The sequence below is a fragment of the Eptatretus burgeri genome, chromosome 1 (assembly GCF_056783735.1).
Source record: "Eptatretus burgeri isolate ZD-2024b chromosome 1, Ebu_testis_v1, whole genome shotgun sequence".
Taxonomy (NCBI): Eukaryota; Metazoa; Chordata; class Myxini; order Myxiniformes; family Myxinidae; genus Eptatretus; species Eptatretus burgeri.
This window is the reverse complement of record NC_140961.1, coordinates 49,572,832-49,589,631: the sequence shown is the minus strand read 5'-3', so window position 1 is coordinate 49,589,631 and position 16,800 is coordinate 49,572,832. Positions and strand designations below refer to the sequence as shown.

Below are 16,800 nucleotides of genomic sequence, written 5' to 3'. Positions count from 1 at the left end.
AGCCACATCCCTCTCCCTTCCACAGATCTCCTAATGCCTCTGTTCCCCACTGTTTTGTCCTTCCTACTCCTGCCCCTGTTGTCTCATGCCCCCCCCCCCCCTTTGCTGTGTGTTGTGTGTTATCTCTCATACGAGCCTCGACAAGGTATACAAAAAAAATAAAATAATAATAATTAATGTGCGCGTAGTCTTATGACATTGCTTTGAAGCACTTTTCATTGAATTATATTCAGTGGTCGATCACATGGAAGCTTAATACAAGGAAACTCTAATGAAGAAAGCATACATTTGTAGCTTCACCTGTGCTCCATTTCGATCCCAGATATTGTGCCAAAGATGTTCAATTAAGAAATTTGGGGGTGGGTAAGAACTGATGCACGAGGGTCATCCCTAAAGTTCTGTTGGACCACCTAAAGACGCAGTATACCGCTGACATACTTTACTCATACCATATTATTCTACGTAATGTCAATCCTCTCGTTGCACCTGAGTGGTCAAACCTTTTTGATCCCAGCACAGAAGCATTCCTTCTGAAGTGCCCTTAGTTCAGTGGATCTGGCTCCGGTGCACATTAATATTCTCCCCAGATCGGATAACACCCATCACCAAACGGTTTTCAAGCATGGATATGTGTTCGGCAGAATTTCCAAAAATGTATTGTTGGATTTCCTGTGCATTTTACTTCTTCATCACCATGAATTGGGGAACTGTAGACCTGTTAGCTTGACTTCAGTTATAGAGAAGGTGTTGGAATCGTTGGATAGGAACCATTTGAATAAATACAAACAAATTAAATGTATAGTCAGCGTAGATTTATGAAAGGGAGATCATGTTTAACAAATTTATTGGAGTTTTATGAAGTACTTTCTGATTGGGTAGATGAGGGAAGTGCGGTGTATCTAGACTTTCAAAACTCATTTGATAACGTCTTCTGGGAGATGATACTTCCAGATACGAGAATTAAAAAAAAACTTTTACGTGATTCTTCACTATTGAGAGATGGGGCCAAAAATGATATTCAGTATAGTACGATATTTCAAAAAAAGTTGTGGACGAGTTATGACAAAACTTGGTGGATGAGTTGGGTCGGAAACAAGAACAAGCCAATTAGAGTTTAGTTCAGGACCAGATCCAGATCCGACCTATCCGTAGGATACAAAACGTAAACTGTCCAGCCTGGCGAGGGTATGCGGTCTACTGAGGGTCATTCTAGTTGTAACTGCAAACAGTCTTATACACCACCTTCCTTATATAACATGTCCAAGTACTGCAGAACTGGACATTTTTGGAAACGATAAAAAGGTGATTTGTGTTCTACATTGTTCGAGTACATAATTAAATTGAAATAAAATAAACATTGTAAAGGCCATATAAAAAGATATTCCAGAAGTTTACTGCCGGGTTGATGCAGTGGCTGTTACACCATCTTGTTTAACATGTTATATTAGTTCTTCGTGCCTGTTGTTTGTGTCCTTTATGACGTCCATAAAAACAGTAAGTTTCCTGTTTGGAATGATTTTCCATTTTGTTTGACTGCCAGACAGGCAGAGTAAAAAAAAAAATGTCTTACTCCTCTTTGTGACTGTGCGATCGGGACTAATTTAGAGCCAAAGTCGTGTTGAACTACAGGTTCATTTTTCCTATTCATGTTCAAAATAAAACATTCAATTGAAATCAAGTTGTTCCTCGATCCTGACGTTTGTGGGCAGATAGTTGGACAGACGGAAGTGAATAAATTGCTTAACTCCACTTTTCGCTTCATGTGCATGGGGGTAATAAATAACTGTAAGGTCCTGGCGATGGGTAAGAATAATGAAAATATGGATTACGTGATGCAAGAGGCAGTCTTGGAGCGTGTGACTCGGGAGAAGGATCTGGGGTGGTAATAGATACTGGAGGTGTGGAGAGGGGGAGTAAGCAGATAGCACAGTGACAGACAGCTCTCGGTAAAGCTGATAGGGTTTTAGGTTGTATTTGTAGGGGGGGGGTCAATTGTAAATCAAAAAAGATAGTATTAACACTGTGTAGGAATTTGGTGAGGCCTCATTGAGAATATTGTGTACAGTTTTGGTAAACACATCTGAGGAAGGACCTACAGTAGCTGCCATTGAGAGGGTTCAGCATGGATCTTCTAGATTGTTTCTGGGGCTAACTAGATGAAGCTATGAGGAGTGGCTGAAGGAGACAGGACTTTACACCTTCGAGAGAAAGTGATTATGAAGGTATCTGATAGAGATATTTGAGATGATATGGGATTATAGGATATAGGCAAAATAAGTACAGAGGCCAATGATAGGACCAGAGGCCATAACCTGAAAATAAAGATAAGGCAGGGGTCTTTCACTCAGAGAATAGTTAATACATGGAATTGTCTTCCGAGAAAGGCTTTGGCAGCAGAAAGAGCAGAAAGGTTGAAATTGGAATGACTATAGATAGGTACCTCAAAGTAATGGAGATAGAGGGGTTTTACAGGGATTTTGGCAAAACTTGGAGGTAGTTTGCACATGGATGTGTGATAGTATCTGGTGTTGGTGCAATGCAGTCATGATTGGCCGAATTGCTTCTTCCTGCACAAATGATCCTTGTTATTCCTTATTATCAATTTAGCAAGCGTTTGGATGTCTTCAATTTGGTTATATCTTAACTATAAATAATGAGATGGTGCACAATCAATTTTATGATCACCTAAAAAATGTACACAAAAATTTGAAAACAGGATTACTTTTGGGATGATCCTCGTACCGTAGATAAACCACAATCAACAGTACACCACATTGGGAAGAAACAGAAGAAAGAGACAGAGGAGGAAACAAACATTCTTACGTTGAAAAATAAACAGACATGTGATGTGGAGTTTAAAGTTTTTTTTTTTTTAAGTAATGGGATGCTCACCATGTCGGATGGACTGGTGGAAATTGAAGCATACATATGAAGAATGGCATATTCTATATGCATCGGAGGGTTGAGCCTCAGCAGGATGATCATAAAAGGAATGTTTGAAGATTGTAGCTCCGACATCCCGATTTAGGACCTGTGAGTGAGAACATTTCAAAGTAAAACAATCAAAGAATATGAATGGAAAACATGACATTGTAGATGAATGAGAGGGAGCAGGTCAGTATTTCGGAAAAAATAGTAATACCAATATTAGAGAACACCTGTGAAAACATGTGAGAACAGTAAAATAAATGGGGGTTTACTGAACTATAATTAAACTATATATATATATATATATATATATATATATATATATATATATATATATATATATATATATATATATATATATATATATATATATATATATGTACTGTATGTATATATATATATATATATATATATATATATATATATATATATATATATATATATATATGTATATTGTTACGGTTGTGGAAATTCGCATTACACCATAAAGAGTTGTCAGGTGAGATATATCGGTAGGTTCATGTGTAGTTAGCCCAAACCCGTTGTATAGAGGGAATATGTGTGATTCATCCGGGCTGCGATGCTTTGAGTTAGCCATTTTTCTTTCTCTATTGTTATTTTCGACCATTAAGCAGCCAACAACTCAAACACCACCCCAACAACCAAATCGCCACCATCAACAACGCCCCCGAACAACTCCACCAAACCGCCACTACCTTCACCTCCACAACCCAACCCCGCAAGCATCGCCTCACCTGCCATTCTCTAACGATGCTCAACAACGCCCCCGAAAAACTCCACCACCTTCGCCTTTCTCCTTCACAACCAGCAACCGTACCACCTGTGAACACTGAACGTCGGGCTGTCTCGGGCCCGTTCGGCGATTGGTGCCAAACGCATCGAGCCGCGAGCGCGAATGGCGGCCTTTCCGAGAGAGGAATTCAGATCAGAAAAGGCTCACGCCCCTTTTTGCCGCACCAATGGCTGAACAGAGGGTGGTGTGGCCCCGCCTTCAATCGCGTTTTGATCTGAATATTTGCATATAGGCTCCTCCTGAGGCCTATAAAGACGCGAGCTCAAGGCGACTCAGGTGTTGAGTTGGGTTTTGAGTTCGGTTGAGTTCAGTTCAGTGCGGAGTTGAGTTGAGTTCGCGTGGGTCAAGTGGAGACGGAGGTCCTCAACGAGGTTGCGGTGTGGGGGTCGCTCGTCTCGTCGCTGGGTCCAAACCAGCCAGCCATTCCCCTCTCCCTGAGCATCAGCAATTCCCCCCCCCATCTGCGCTGAGATAGTGCTCGGTTATCTCTGCAGCACTGAACGAACCGCTTAAGCGGTTCGTGTCCGAAGTCGACCTGCAGCGAGGTACGATCGCCGGTCGACCACTTGCGCAGGTACTTAGGTAGGTCGAATTTGGCGAGCAACCCTATCCTGCGCGGGTGGGCAATTGGCACGATCGTGGTGAGGTTAAACCCCCACCCGTGAGTGGCTCCGGGCGGTCGTTCCCGGAGGGTCACGACTGAATTGTCCGTCCAGTGGGCGACGTGTCGCGATTCGAGTTACGTGGCCGATCGCACGCCGGCGGGCGTGAATTCGCAACAATATATATATATATATATATATATATATATATATATATATATATGTAGATTGTAGCTATATATATATATATATATATATATATATATATATATATATATATATATATATATATATATATATATATATATGTAGATTGTAGCTATATATATATATATATGTAGATTGTAGCTATATATATATATATATATATATATATATATGTATATATATATATATATAGATACACATTGTAGCTATATATATATATATATATATATATATATATATATATATATATATATATATATATATATATATATATATATATATTGCTACGGATCTGGAAACAATACGCATTCAACATACAGATCCCAAAAGTCAGTTATGTCGTTAAGTATGTGTGTAGCAGATTCCTTTCCTTTTGTCTAGTGGGAGAATCAAAGGCGTGCGTTGCGATTTCTTTTTAGTTAGGTTATTGCATCTATACATCCAACGAACCCTCCAACGAACAACCAACAACCATTCCATTCCCCATCACGATCCACTACCCACCCGCTGTCTAAAAGCACTCTGACTTGCCAAGGCAGGGTCTTGCAGCCGTTCCTTGCCTCGTCCACCAACGTTCTTTCCACAAACGTTGTAACTCTTGCACGACGGCCTGTGCAACATTGATACTGTTACTCGTCAAGTATGAACCCGCATGGAAAACTGGCTGGGGTTTCCCGGCAGGGGCCGTTGCAGCGTTGATACTGTTATTCGTCGAGTGCAGACCCGTGTGGAGGAGTGGCTGGGGTTTCTCAGCAGGGGCCAAGGCCCCGCCCAGGAAAGGTGGGCCGTAGAACCTGTCCAATCAGAGGCAGACAGTGAGGTGTGTTCACCAAGGTCTCTCCCTGCTGAGGGAGATCCATAAATTCCTGAGCACTCTCTGAGGCAGGTGGTCTTTTTGAGGTCTTGCAGAGTCTTTTAAAAGTTCTTTTGAAGAGTTTTTGGTGGGCGTCGAGGCGGCGAACGTGTCTCTGCTGGCCCACGAAGAGGAAGGGAAGAGCGACCCTGACCCCCCTCCATGGACCCCGGCCATTCACCACCGAAGTTCCACCATGAACCGGAGTTTCCCCGGTAGTCGAAATCGCGTAGTTAATAAGGTAAATTGGTCAAATAGACCCTACACTACACGGTCGAAATATTGGCGACCATGGTCGGTTAAACGACCCGCCGGCTCGCAGAGTAATCCGAGCGACGGCCTACAATTCCGGGGAGTTTTTTGGGAGACGACACAAACCTCCCCCACCTAGTGGTCGTTCTCGCCACCGGACCCCCGGCCCACAACAATATATATATATATATATATATATATATATATATATATATATGTATATATATATATGTTTTTTTTCTTGATATATATTTATGTATATATATATATATATATATATATATATATATATATATATATGTGCATATATATTGTTGCGGGCCGGGGGTCCATTGGCGAGAATGACCACTCAGTGGGGGAGGTTCGTCATCTCCCACCAGACTCTCCAGAATTGTAGGCCGTCGCTCAGATAACGAAGTCAGCCGGTGGGTCATTTAACCGACCATGGAATGCCAATATCTTGACCGCGTGGCATAGGGTTATTTTGTCTCGATCCAATGTACCTAAGTAACCACGTGGTGTCGGCTACCAGGGATCCACACCCTCGGAACGCCTGGCCGAACCGGATTCACTCTACCGGTAGCGATAAAATTACACCTCCCGACTACCACTCTGCCACTCACCTTTCCGGCTCAGATGCAGTTGAGCAGGCCTGCCCAGGACGTCCCGGCGACAATTGTCCGATTACCGGGGATAAAACCTCACCGAAACTCAGATCCGAACCATGCTGGACCAATGCAAGAAGGGACGGAAACGAACTGGGGACATATCTACAATTGTTTATTTACAATAAAAAGATACAGGGAAGACTAAACGCGGATATGCAAGTAATATTTACAATGATCAAAAACAAACACTTAAACAGTTTCTACTTATAAGATGGGCCCACACGCAGACACACATACAAATTAAAATAAACGACCGTCGGAAGAAGGGGGTGCTCCGTGGTGCGGCATCTGACAATGGTCGTTGGTTTGTTCTCCAGTCACATGTGTGGGACTCGTGGTTCGTGGCGGAGCTCGGGTGGTGAATAGCGGGGTCCACGGAGGGGGGTCATGGTCGCTCTTTCCTTTCCTTGTAGAGGGCCAGCAAGGACATGTTCACCGCCTTCTCGACCTTCTGCTCAACCCTCCGCTTCAAAAGAACTGCACGCTCAACAACAACCCTCAGAGCCCTTTCCAAAACCTTGTCAGAAACCCATGGAGAACTTCCTCCAAGACCCTTCTTCCTCACTCGACTCACAACCACCACAACCCTGTCAAAAACCTCAGAACAACCTCCGTAACAACCCCCTGCCTCAGAATGCTCGGGAATTTATGGACTTTCCTCAATGGGGCGGGGCTCTCTTGAACAGACGTCACTCCCCGCCCTGATTGGACAGGCTCCTATGGGTTCGCCCTTTCTGGGCAGGGTTTCAGCCCCTGCCTGGAAACCTCACCCACTCTACAACGTGGGTTCATACTTGTCGAGCAACAGTATCAATGTTGCAAAGGTCGCCGTGAAAGAGTTACAACATTTGTGGAAGCTGAGAAACTGGTACTGCGAGATCCCGCCTCGGCACGTCAGGGTGTGAGAAGGCAGCCGGTTGGTGGTGGATCGTGATGGGGGATGGGATCGTTGTTAGATGGCTTGTTAGATGTAACAACCTAACTAAAATAAATCGCAACGCACGCCTTTGATTCTCCCACGAGACAAAAGGAAGGGGATCTGACTACACACATACTTAACGACATAACTGACTTTTGGGACATCTGTATGTTGAATGCATATGGTTTCCAGATCCATAACAATATATATATATATATATATATATATATATATATATATATATATATATATATATATATATATATATATATATATATATATATATATATATATATATATATATATATATATATATATATATATATATATATATATTAGCCGAAACCCCATCACAGACGGATTCCGTTCATTCAACAACCCTCACCAGCTCACCCACACTCGAGGGACATGGACTGGACAGGGTGTGCTTGCCCCCACCTTCTCATCCCCTGCCCCATTCCCCCCCCGCCTCCCACCCCCTGCCTTCAATTTGCTTACCCCTGCCCTCCCCATCTCTTGATTCCCCGCCCCACTTGCCCCCGGGCCCCCGCCACCCTGTCCACCCCCTCACACTCAACCCTGCCTAATTCACCCCAGCCCCCACCTACTCATCCCCCACCCCCATCCCCCCGTGTCCTGCTTTCAATTTGCTTACCCCCACCCAAAAATTTGATTACCTTGCCCCCCGCCTCTTCACTCCCTGCCCTGTCTCTTCATCCCCTGCCCCCGCCTCTTCACTCCCTGCCCCGTCTCTTCGTACCCCGCCCCCGCCTCTTCACTCCTCGCCCCCGTCTCAACAAAAAGTGTTTATTCTGCTTCAGAGTTGAAGGTTGACTATTGCCACTATGTGCTATGCACTCTTACAGGTACAAAGTTTCTTTCAGTCCAGGTCACAGTACCGAGAAAAAAGTGACGCGACCGCTAGGAGGAGAACAAAATTGCTCCTTCAGTATTAATATATAGATGTGTATGTATATGTATGCCTGGTGTTGGCTTAATGGTTAGGGTGGTGGGCTTAAGATCCTCTGGTCCTGAGTTCAAATCCCACTCAGCTGTTGAATTAATACCAGATGGGGTTAATTCAGCCTGTCATCCTTCTGAGGTTGGCAAAATGAGTGCCAGCATTCTGGTATACTGTGTCGGAGTGGTGACCCATCCAGGATTGTGTCCAATAGCCAACGAGACTGCTCAGGCAGTGCCAATGCTCTGCACAGAGTATGATCCCAATGGATGGATATATATATATATATATATATATATATATATATATATATATATATATATATATATATATATATATATATTTGATTGTCCGTCTTGAAGCTCACCTGGATAAGGAGCAAGTGTCTCAAACCCCCCGCAGACCTCCTAAGACCATGAAATTTTTAATACCGTGAGCAAACTTTGGTACATCAAGGGTAATGAACGTTGTGCTCAAGTTTCATAGAAATTCTGTGTGTTGTTCGGAGAAGAGCAAAGACATATTTTGGGGGGTCAGAACCTCCCCATAGACTCCCTTAATGAGGCAGATTTTGATGCGGTCAATAAACTTTGTTACATCACAGGTGATGAAGGTTGTAGTCAAGTTTTATCGAAATTTTGTGTGTGTGTGTGTGTAGTTTGGGTTAATAAAGAAGAGAGTAAATACCTATTTCTGGAGGGGGGTCAAAAAAAACCCCTGTAGATCGCCTTAATGAGTGCAGATTTTGATGTGGTCGATAAACTTTGGTCCAACACAGGTGATCAAGGTTGTGGTCAAGTTTCATCGAAATTGTGTGTGTAGTTTTAGAGAATACAGCAAATACCTATTTTTTGTGGGGGGGGGAGGTGTCAATCTCCCCTCAACACCATTAATGAGTGCAGATTTTGATGCGGTCAATAGGCTTCATTCTGCCTCAGATAGGAAGCTTCATCAAAATCGTTTGTTTGGTTCATGCGATAATGACTAAAGTGTTTACAGACTGACTGACTGACTGACTGACTGACGGACTGACTGAGTGGGTTAGTCACTCACTCACCTACGGACACTGCTCCATCACATAAGCTCACCTGACTAAAGTCCAGGTGAGCAAAAATCGAAAAGCTCGGTGAGATGGTGAGTCGGTGAAGCCATGAAGACTGTATGCTTATTAATCACGTCCTGTTTGAACATTAATTCCCCAAGACCCATAAAGACCCAAAATACCCTGAGGACCCAAAAGATCCTGAGGACCCAAAAGTCACTGAGGTCCCAAAAATCACCGAGGACCCTGAAGACCCAAAAGCCCCTGAAGACCCAAAAGACCATGAGGACCCCAAAGTCCCCGAGGACCCAAAAGACCCGGAAGACTCAAAAGTCCCGAACACCCAAAAGTCTCTGAACACCTAAAAGGCTCAAAAGACCCTGATGGCCCTTTAGACCCCTAACACCCTTCAGACAGATTTGACAGCTTAGACCCTTGCCCATTTAGACCACTTGGACCTTCTTATATCAAATAAATATAATATCACCAATATTACAAATAAATTTGTAGAAAATAAAGGTTTGTATTATGATTGGTGTAAATTAGGACAACACAGCAAATATGTTATGTCGTTGCAGTCATTCTCTGCAATGACGTGTGGAGAGGCGAGTGTAGCGAGCTGATCCACGCCAGTTTATTTTTTAAACGGAAAATACAGGGTGTCCCAAAAGTAGTGTAGTGATTTTAATTATGAATATTTTGTAAATGCCAATGCCTTTTGAACAATGTGATTTATTTTTTTCCAAATTGATGCCCTGAGCCTGGAGATTGTACTTTACAAATGGAAATTCAATTGTTCGATCACAATGAGCCAACAGACATGTCACGACTGTACACTACTTTTGGGGCACACCTGTAGTTTCAAAACAATTTGACAACTAACAAGAGATACAACAAGGAAATGCATATTCAGGTGTTGGAGTCCAATCTTCTTGTGGTTTTGTTGGTGAAGATATTTGTATGTTATATTATTAGGGTACAAATGTGCATTTGTTATAGTGTTGGGGAATATATGTTCATGTGTTGGGGTATAGTACTGGGGTATAATTGTGCTTGTATTATAGTTTTGGGTATATTTGTGCATGTGTTATCATGTTGGGGTATAGATGTGCATGTGTTATCGTGTTGGGGTACAAATGTTCAAGTGTTATGGTGTTGGGGTGTATATGTGCATGTGTTATATTGTTGGGGTATAATTGTTCATGTGTTATCGTGTTGGGGTATAAATGTACATTTGTTATCATGTTGGGGTATAAATGCACATGTATTATGGTTTTGGGGTAGAAATGTTCATATGTTACCGTGTTGGGGTTATAAATGTACATGTGTTATCATGTTGGGGTACAAATGTATGTGTTATAGTATTGGGGTATAAATGTTCAATGTTCATGTGTTATGGTGTTGGGGTATAAATGTTCAATGTTCATGTGTTATGGTGTTGGGGTAGAAATGTACATGGGATATAGTATTGGGGTATAAATGTTCATGTGTTGTAGTATTGGGGTATAAATGTTCATGTGTTATAGTGTTGTGGTATAAATGTTGAATGTTAATATGTTATAGTGTTGTGGTGTAAATGTACATGTGTAATATTATTAGGGTATAAATGTTCACATGTAATAGTATTGGGGTATAAATGTACATTTATTATCATGTTGGGGTATAAATGCACATGTGTTATGGTGTTGCGGTATAAATGTGCATGTGTTATCATGTTTGGGTATAAATGTACATGTGTTATGGTTTTGGGGTAGAAATGTTCATATGTTACCGTGTTGGGGTTATAAATGTACATGTGTTATCGTGTTGGGGTACAAATGTACGTGTTATAGTATTGGGGTATAAATGTTCAATGTTCATGTGTTATGGTATTGGGGTATAAATGTACATGGGATATAGTATTGGGGTATAAATGTTCATGTGTTATAGTATTGGGGTATAAATGTTCATGTGTTATAGTGTTGCGGTATAAATGTTGAATGTTAATATGTTATCGTGTTGTGGTGTAAATGTACATGTGTAATATTATTGGGGTAAAAATGTTCACATGTTATAGTATTGGGGTATAAATGTACATGTGTTATAGTATTGAGGAATAAATGTACATGTTTTATAGTATTGGGGTATAAATGTACATGTTTTATAGTATTGGGGTATAAATGTACATGTGTTATGGTATTGAGCTATAAATGTTCATGTTCATGTGTTGGGGTATAAATGTATGTGTTATTATATTGGGGTATAAACGTACAATGTTCATGTGTTATAGTGTTGGGGTATAAATGTTGAATGTTCATGTGTTATAGTCTTGTGGTGTAAATGTACATGTGTAATATTATTGGGGTATAAATGTTCACGTTATAGTATTGGGGTATAAATGTACATGTGTTCTAGTATTGAGGTATAAATGTTCAATGTTCATGTGTTATGGTGTTGGTGTATAAATGTTCAATGTTCATGTGTTATGGTGTCGGGGTATAAATGTACATGTTTTATAGTATTGGGGTATAAATGTACATGTGTTCCAGTATTGGGGTATAAATGTACATGTGTTCTAGTATTGAGGTATAAATGTTCAATGTTCATGTGTTATGGTGTTGGTGTATAAATGTTCAATGTTCATGTGTTATGGTGTCAGGGTATAAATGTACATGTTTTATAGTATTGGGGTATAAATGTACATGTGTTCCAGTATTGGGGTATAAATGTACATGTGTTCTAGTATTGAGGTATAAATGTTCAATGTTCATGTGTTATGGTGTCAGGTATAAATGTACATGTGTTCTAGTATTGAGGTATAAATGTTCAATGTTCATGTGTTATGGTGTCGGGGTATAAATGTTCAATGTTCATGTGTTATGGTGTCGGGGTATAAATGTACATGTTTTATAGTATTGGGGTATAAATGTACATGTGTTCTAGTATTGAGGTATAAATGTTCAATGTTCATGTGTTATGGTGTCGGGGTATAAATGTACATGTTTTATAGTATTGGGGTATAAATGTACATGTGTTCTAGTATTGAGGTATAAATGTTCAATGTTCATGTGTTATGGTGTCGGGGTATAAATGTACATGTGTTCTAGTATTGAGGTATAAATGTTCAATGTTCATGTGTTATGGTGTTGGGGTATAAATGTACATGTGTTCTCGTAGTGAGGTATAAATGTTCAATCTTCATGTGTTATAGTGTTTGGGTATAAATGTATGTGTTATCGTGTTGGGGTATAAATGTTCAATGTTCATGTGTTATGGTGTCGGGGTATAAATGTGTATCTGTTATAGTATTGGGGTATAAATGTTCAATGTTCATGTGTTATTGTGTTGGGGAATAAATGTACATGTGTGATAGTGTTGGGTTATAAATGTACATGCGTTATCACGTTTGGGTATAAATGTACATGCGTTATCACGTTGGGGTATAAAAGTACATGCGTTGTTGTGCTGCGGTATAAATTTCTATGTGTTATCATTTTGGGCTATAAATGTACATGTGTTGTCATGTTGGGGTATAAATGTTCATGTGTTATAATATTGGGGTGTAAATGTACATGTGTTATCGTGTTGTGGTATAAATGTGCATGTGTTATAATATTAGGGTATAAATGTACATGCGTTATCACGTTGGGGTATAAATGTACATGTGTTGTTGTGTTGGGCTATAAATTTATGTGTTATCATGTTGGGCTATAACTGTACATGTGTTGTCATGTTGGGGTATAAATGTTCATGTATTATAATATTGGGGTACAAATGTGCATGTGTTATAATATTGGGGTATAAATGCTGATGTGTTATAATATTGGGGTATAAATGTTCACGTGTTATAATATTGGGGTATATATGTTCATGTGTTATAATATTGGGGTATAACTTTTCATGTGTTATAATATTGGGGTATAAATGTTCATGTGTTATAATGTTGGGGTATAAATGTTCATGTGTTCTAATATTGGGGTATAAATGCTCATGTATTATAATATTGGGATATAAATGTGGATGTGTCATAATAGTGGGGTAAAAATGTTCATGTGTTATAATATTGGGGTATAAATGTTCATATATTATTATATTTGGGTATACTGTAATGTGCATGTGTTATAATATTGGGGTATAAATGCTCATGTGTTATAATATTGGTGTATAAATGTTCATGTGTTATAATATTGGGGTATAACTGTTCATGTGTTATAATATTGGGGTATAAATGTTCATGTGTTATAATATTGGGGTATAAATGCTCATGTGTTATAATATTGGGGTATAAATGTTCATGTGTTATAATATTGGGGTATAAATGTTCATGTGTTATAATATTGGGGAATAATTGTGCATGTGTTAAAATATTGGGGTATAAATGTTCATGTGTTATAATATTGGGGTATAAATGTGCATGTGTTATAATATTGGGGTATAAATGTTCATGTATTATTATATTTGGGTATACTGAAATGTGCATGTGTTATGATATTGGGGTATAAATGCTCATGTGTTATAATATTGGTGTATAAATGTTCATGTGTTATAATATTGGGGTATAACTGTTCATGTGTTATAATATTGGGGTATAAATGTTCATGTGTTATAATATTGGGGTATAAATGCTCATGTGTTATAATATTGGGGTATAAATGTTCATGTGTTATAATATTGGGGTATAAATGTTCATGTGTTATAATATTGGGGTATAAATGCTCATGTGTTATAATATTGGGGTATAATGTGCATGTGTTATAATATTGGGGTATAATGTGCATGTGTTATAATATTGGGGTATAAATGTTCATCTGTTATAATATTGGGGTATAAATGTTCATGTGTTATAATATTGGGGTATAAATGTTCATGTATTATGATATTTGGGTATAATGTGCATGTGTTATAATATTGGGTTATAAATGTTCATGTGTTATAATATTGGGGTATAAATGTTCATGTGTTATAATATTGGAGTATAAATGTTCATGTGTTATAATATTTGGGTATAATGTGCATGTGTTATAATATTGGGTTATAAATGTTCATGTGTTATAATATTGGGGTATAAATGTTCATGTGTTATAATATTGGGGTATAAATGTGCATGTGTTAAAATATTGGGGTAAAAATGTTCATGTATTATAATATTGGGGTATAAATGTTCATGTGTTATAATATTTTGGTATAATGTGCATGTGTTATAATATTGGGTTATAAATGTTCATGTGTTATAATATTGGGGTATAAATGTTCATGTGTTATAATATTGGGGTATAAATTTTCATGTGTTATAATATTGGAGTATAAATGTGCATGTGTTATAATATTGGGGTATAAATGTGCATGTGTGAAAATATTGGGTTAAAAATGTTCATGTATAATAATGTTGGGGTATAAATGTTCATGTGGTATAATATTTGGGTATAATGTGCATGTGTTATAATATTGGGTTATAAATGTTCATGTGTTATAATATTGAGGTGTGAATATGCGTGTGTTATCGTGTTGGGGTATAAATTATGTGTGGATAAATTATTAAATTATCCATTTCGCTGGAGGTTTGACAGAGCGAGAGTGGATAACTTACCTTCATTATCAGGTAAACTCTGCCACTCCATCGTTGGAATGTAGGAGAGATTCAGGTTTGTGCAAGTTCTTAAAACCAACAAAATATTCGATCTGGATGATGATATATGAAAAGAGATTTATAATGTGCACACATCATGGACATTGAGTAAAACAAAACGACTAGATATGTTCGTTGAATAAAAAGTTAGTACACATACTCGCGGATTCCATTTATGTTACAGCATTAATACCAATCTCGTTAAGGAAGCGATGTGAACAATAGGTTGGGAGCTTCAGAACAGTATATGACAACATACGGTCATCTCATCGCCATATTCATCTTCATGTTACGCCATCTCCCATTAGTATGGGGTCACCAAGTTTAGGATAACTTGCATGGGAGAAAGTTTTGCTACTTGTGAATAACAATAAATTAATTTGTTAATGAAGAATATCGAATAAATTACCATGTTATATAATGTTCACAGCACTGTTCCTTTTACAAGAAGAAGTTGCCTTGATTGTGCAATGTTGCACGCAACTTCAAATAAGGCAAAAGACCGAGCAGCGATTGTACGCCTAAAGGCCTTGTCCTTTGTACGTATGCGATCTAGGTTACGGATGGTGCACAATGTGGTGTTTAGTCTCCACGAGTGAATCTAGGAGAAAATAAGATGGTCTTGCATGTTTATGAAGTGTCATTGTCCACAGAATAGAAATAATTGCATTTAGTTGCTGTAATACCATCTCACCAGGGACTGGGCCCCCATTGAGCAGGTGTTGAGTGACGTCAACCATCGCTCTCGTTAGTGAAAGCTCCAGGAATCGAGCGATCTGAGATCATGAAACTAACTCACTCTGTCGACACAAATGACGACCATTGTTGATGTGTTCAAAAACTGGAAAGCTGCACTATTTTCGCACAGGGTCAATGTTTGAAAGGTATATGCGCATAAACAGTCAGTGTTAAATGGGGACAATGGCAATGAATGGACAACAATTAAACAATTGATTGCACAAAGGCGAGCCATGAACACTTGTGTGCACAATCATTACAAATTGTATGCAAATGAAAACAAAGGCAAAGCTTCGGTTAACTCGACCGATAGAGGGACAGGATGATAATGAAAAAGAACCTGGTAATTTGGGTCTGGCTCGATAACCTATCCCATTGCCCTTTCCTCGTCATTAAGCAAATTTGTTCCATGGAAACGACACGAAGGGTGCGCGGCTGGAACCGAACCCCCATGGGGGGCAAAACGCAAATAAACCGGAGCGAATCCATTTTGGGGGGGGCGAGGATGAGGTTTACTGTAAAGGACGAGAACGTACGACAGATCACGCGACAGGATAATGAGCAAACAAGAGGCGGGAAAGGAGAACGCACCAGGCAAGCTGTGCACGAGAGGACGTGGAACAGAAAAGGAACGGGGGTTCTAAACGTGCACGGTGCAGGTGCGCGTGATTATAAAGCGCCGGACAGGTGCACGAGACGCACAAAGGGCAGTACCGTACGCTGGTCAGTACCGTACTCGTGCTGCGCGGGCCCAGGGGCGAGCGAACTTGGCTGCGGACGAGGTTGCGCGCGCGCCCGCGCGCGCTGCTATATCGAAACCTTCACGAGAGGCGGATCGGGGAGGAGAGGGAGACGCGAAGGGCGTTTATGGAGGAGGGACGGGGCTGGAGGAGACACGAGACTGGATGGCAGTGGTTTGTTGGATCGGGATGTTGCCGGGACCGGGACCGGGACTGGGTGGGGGGAGCTTCAAAAACCCATCGATCAAACTATTCCAAACGATCACGTGCAAGCCTGTCCACACCCACGTGTACAAAGTCGCAAGTCTTAACGTGCCTTCTCCATCGTTGTCGGTAAATGCACACCCACCACTTTTGGGGGTTGTGTAATATTGTTTGAGAATCGGTATTCGTTCCTTGTGTCGCCGTTTTCATCTTGCAGGTGTGAGTGTCTGCACAAATGTACAATCACATTTAAACTTTGGAGTAACT

General features: G+C 40.1%; 1 protein-coding gene across 10 annotated transcripts in view; it reads right to left on the bottom strand.

Annotated features, from left to right (window-relative positions):
- Positions 1-16,533, bottom strand: part of LOC147034455 (ATP-sensitive inward rectifier potassium channel 12-like) — a 39,512-nt gene extending 22,979 nt beyond the window's left edge. For 2 of the 10 annotated variants that reach the window (XR_015058800.1, XR_015058799.1), the window contains exons 1-3: positions 16,321-16,533; positions 14,813-14,904; positions 2,893-3,031 (exon numbers count right to left, since the gene is read on the bottom strand). The gene's annotated coding sequence lies outside the window, so the exon portion shown is untranslated. Of the gene's footprint in view, positions 1-2,892; positions 3,032-14,812; positions 14,905-15,545; positions 15,652-16,180 lie in introns of all 10 variants that reach the window. The other 8 variants (XM_085883662.1, XM_085883635.1, XM_085883663.1 and 5 more) reach the window with 6 other exon arrangements.
- Between the last annotated feature and the right edge of the window lie 267 nt (positions 16,534-16,800).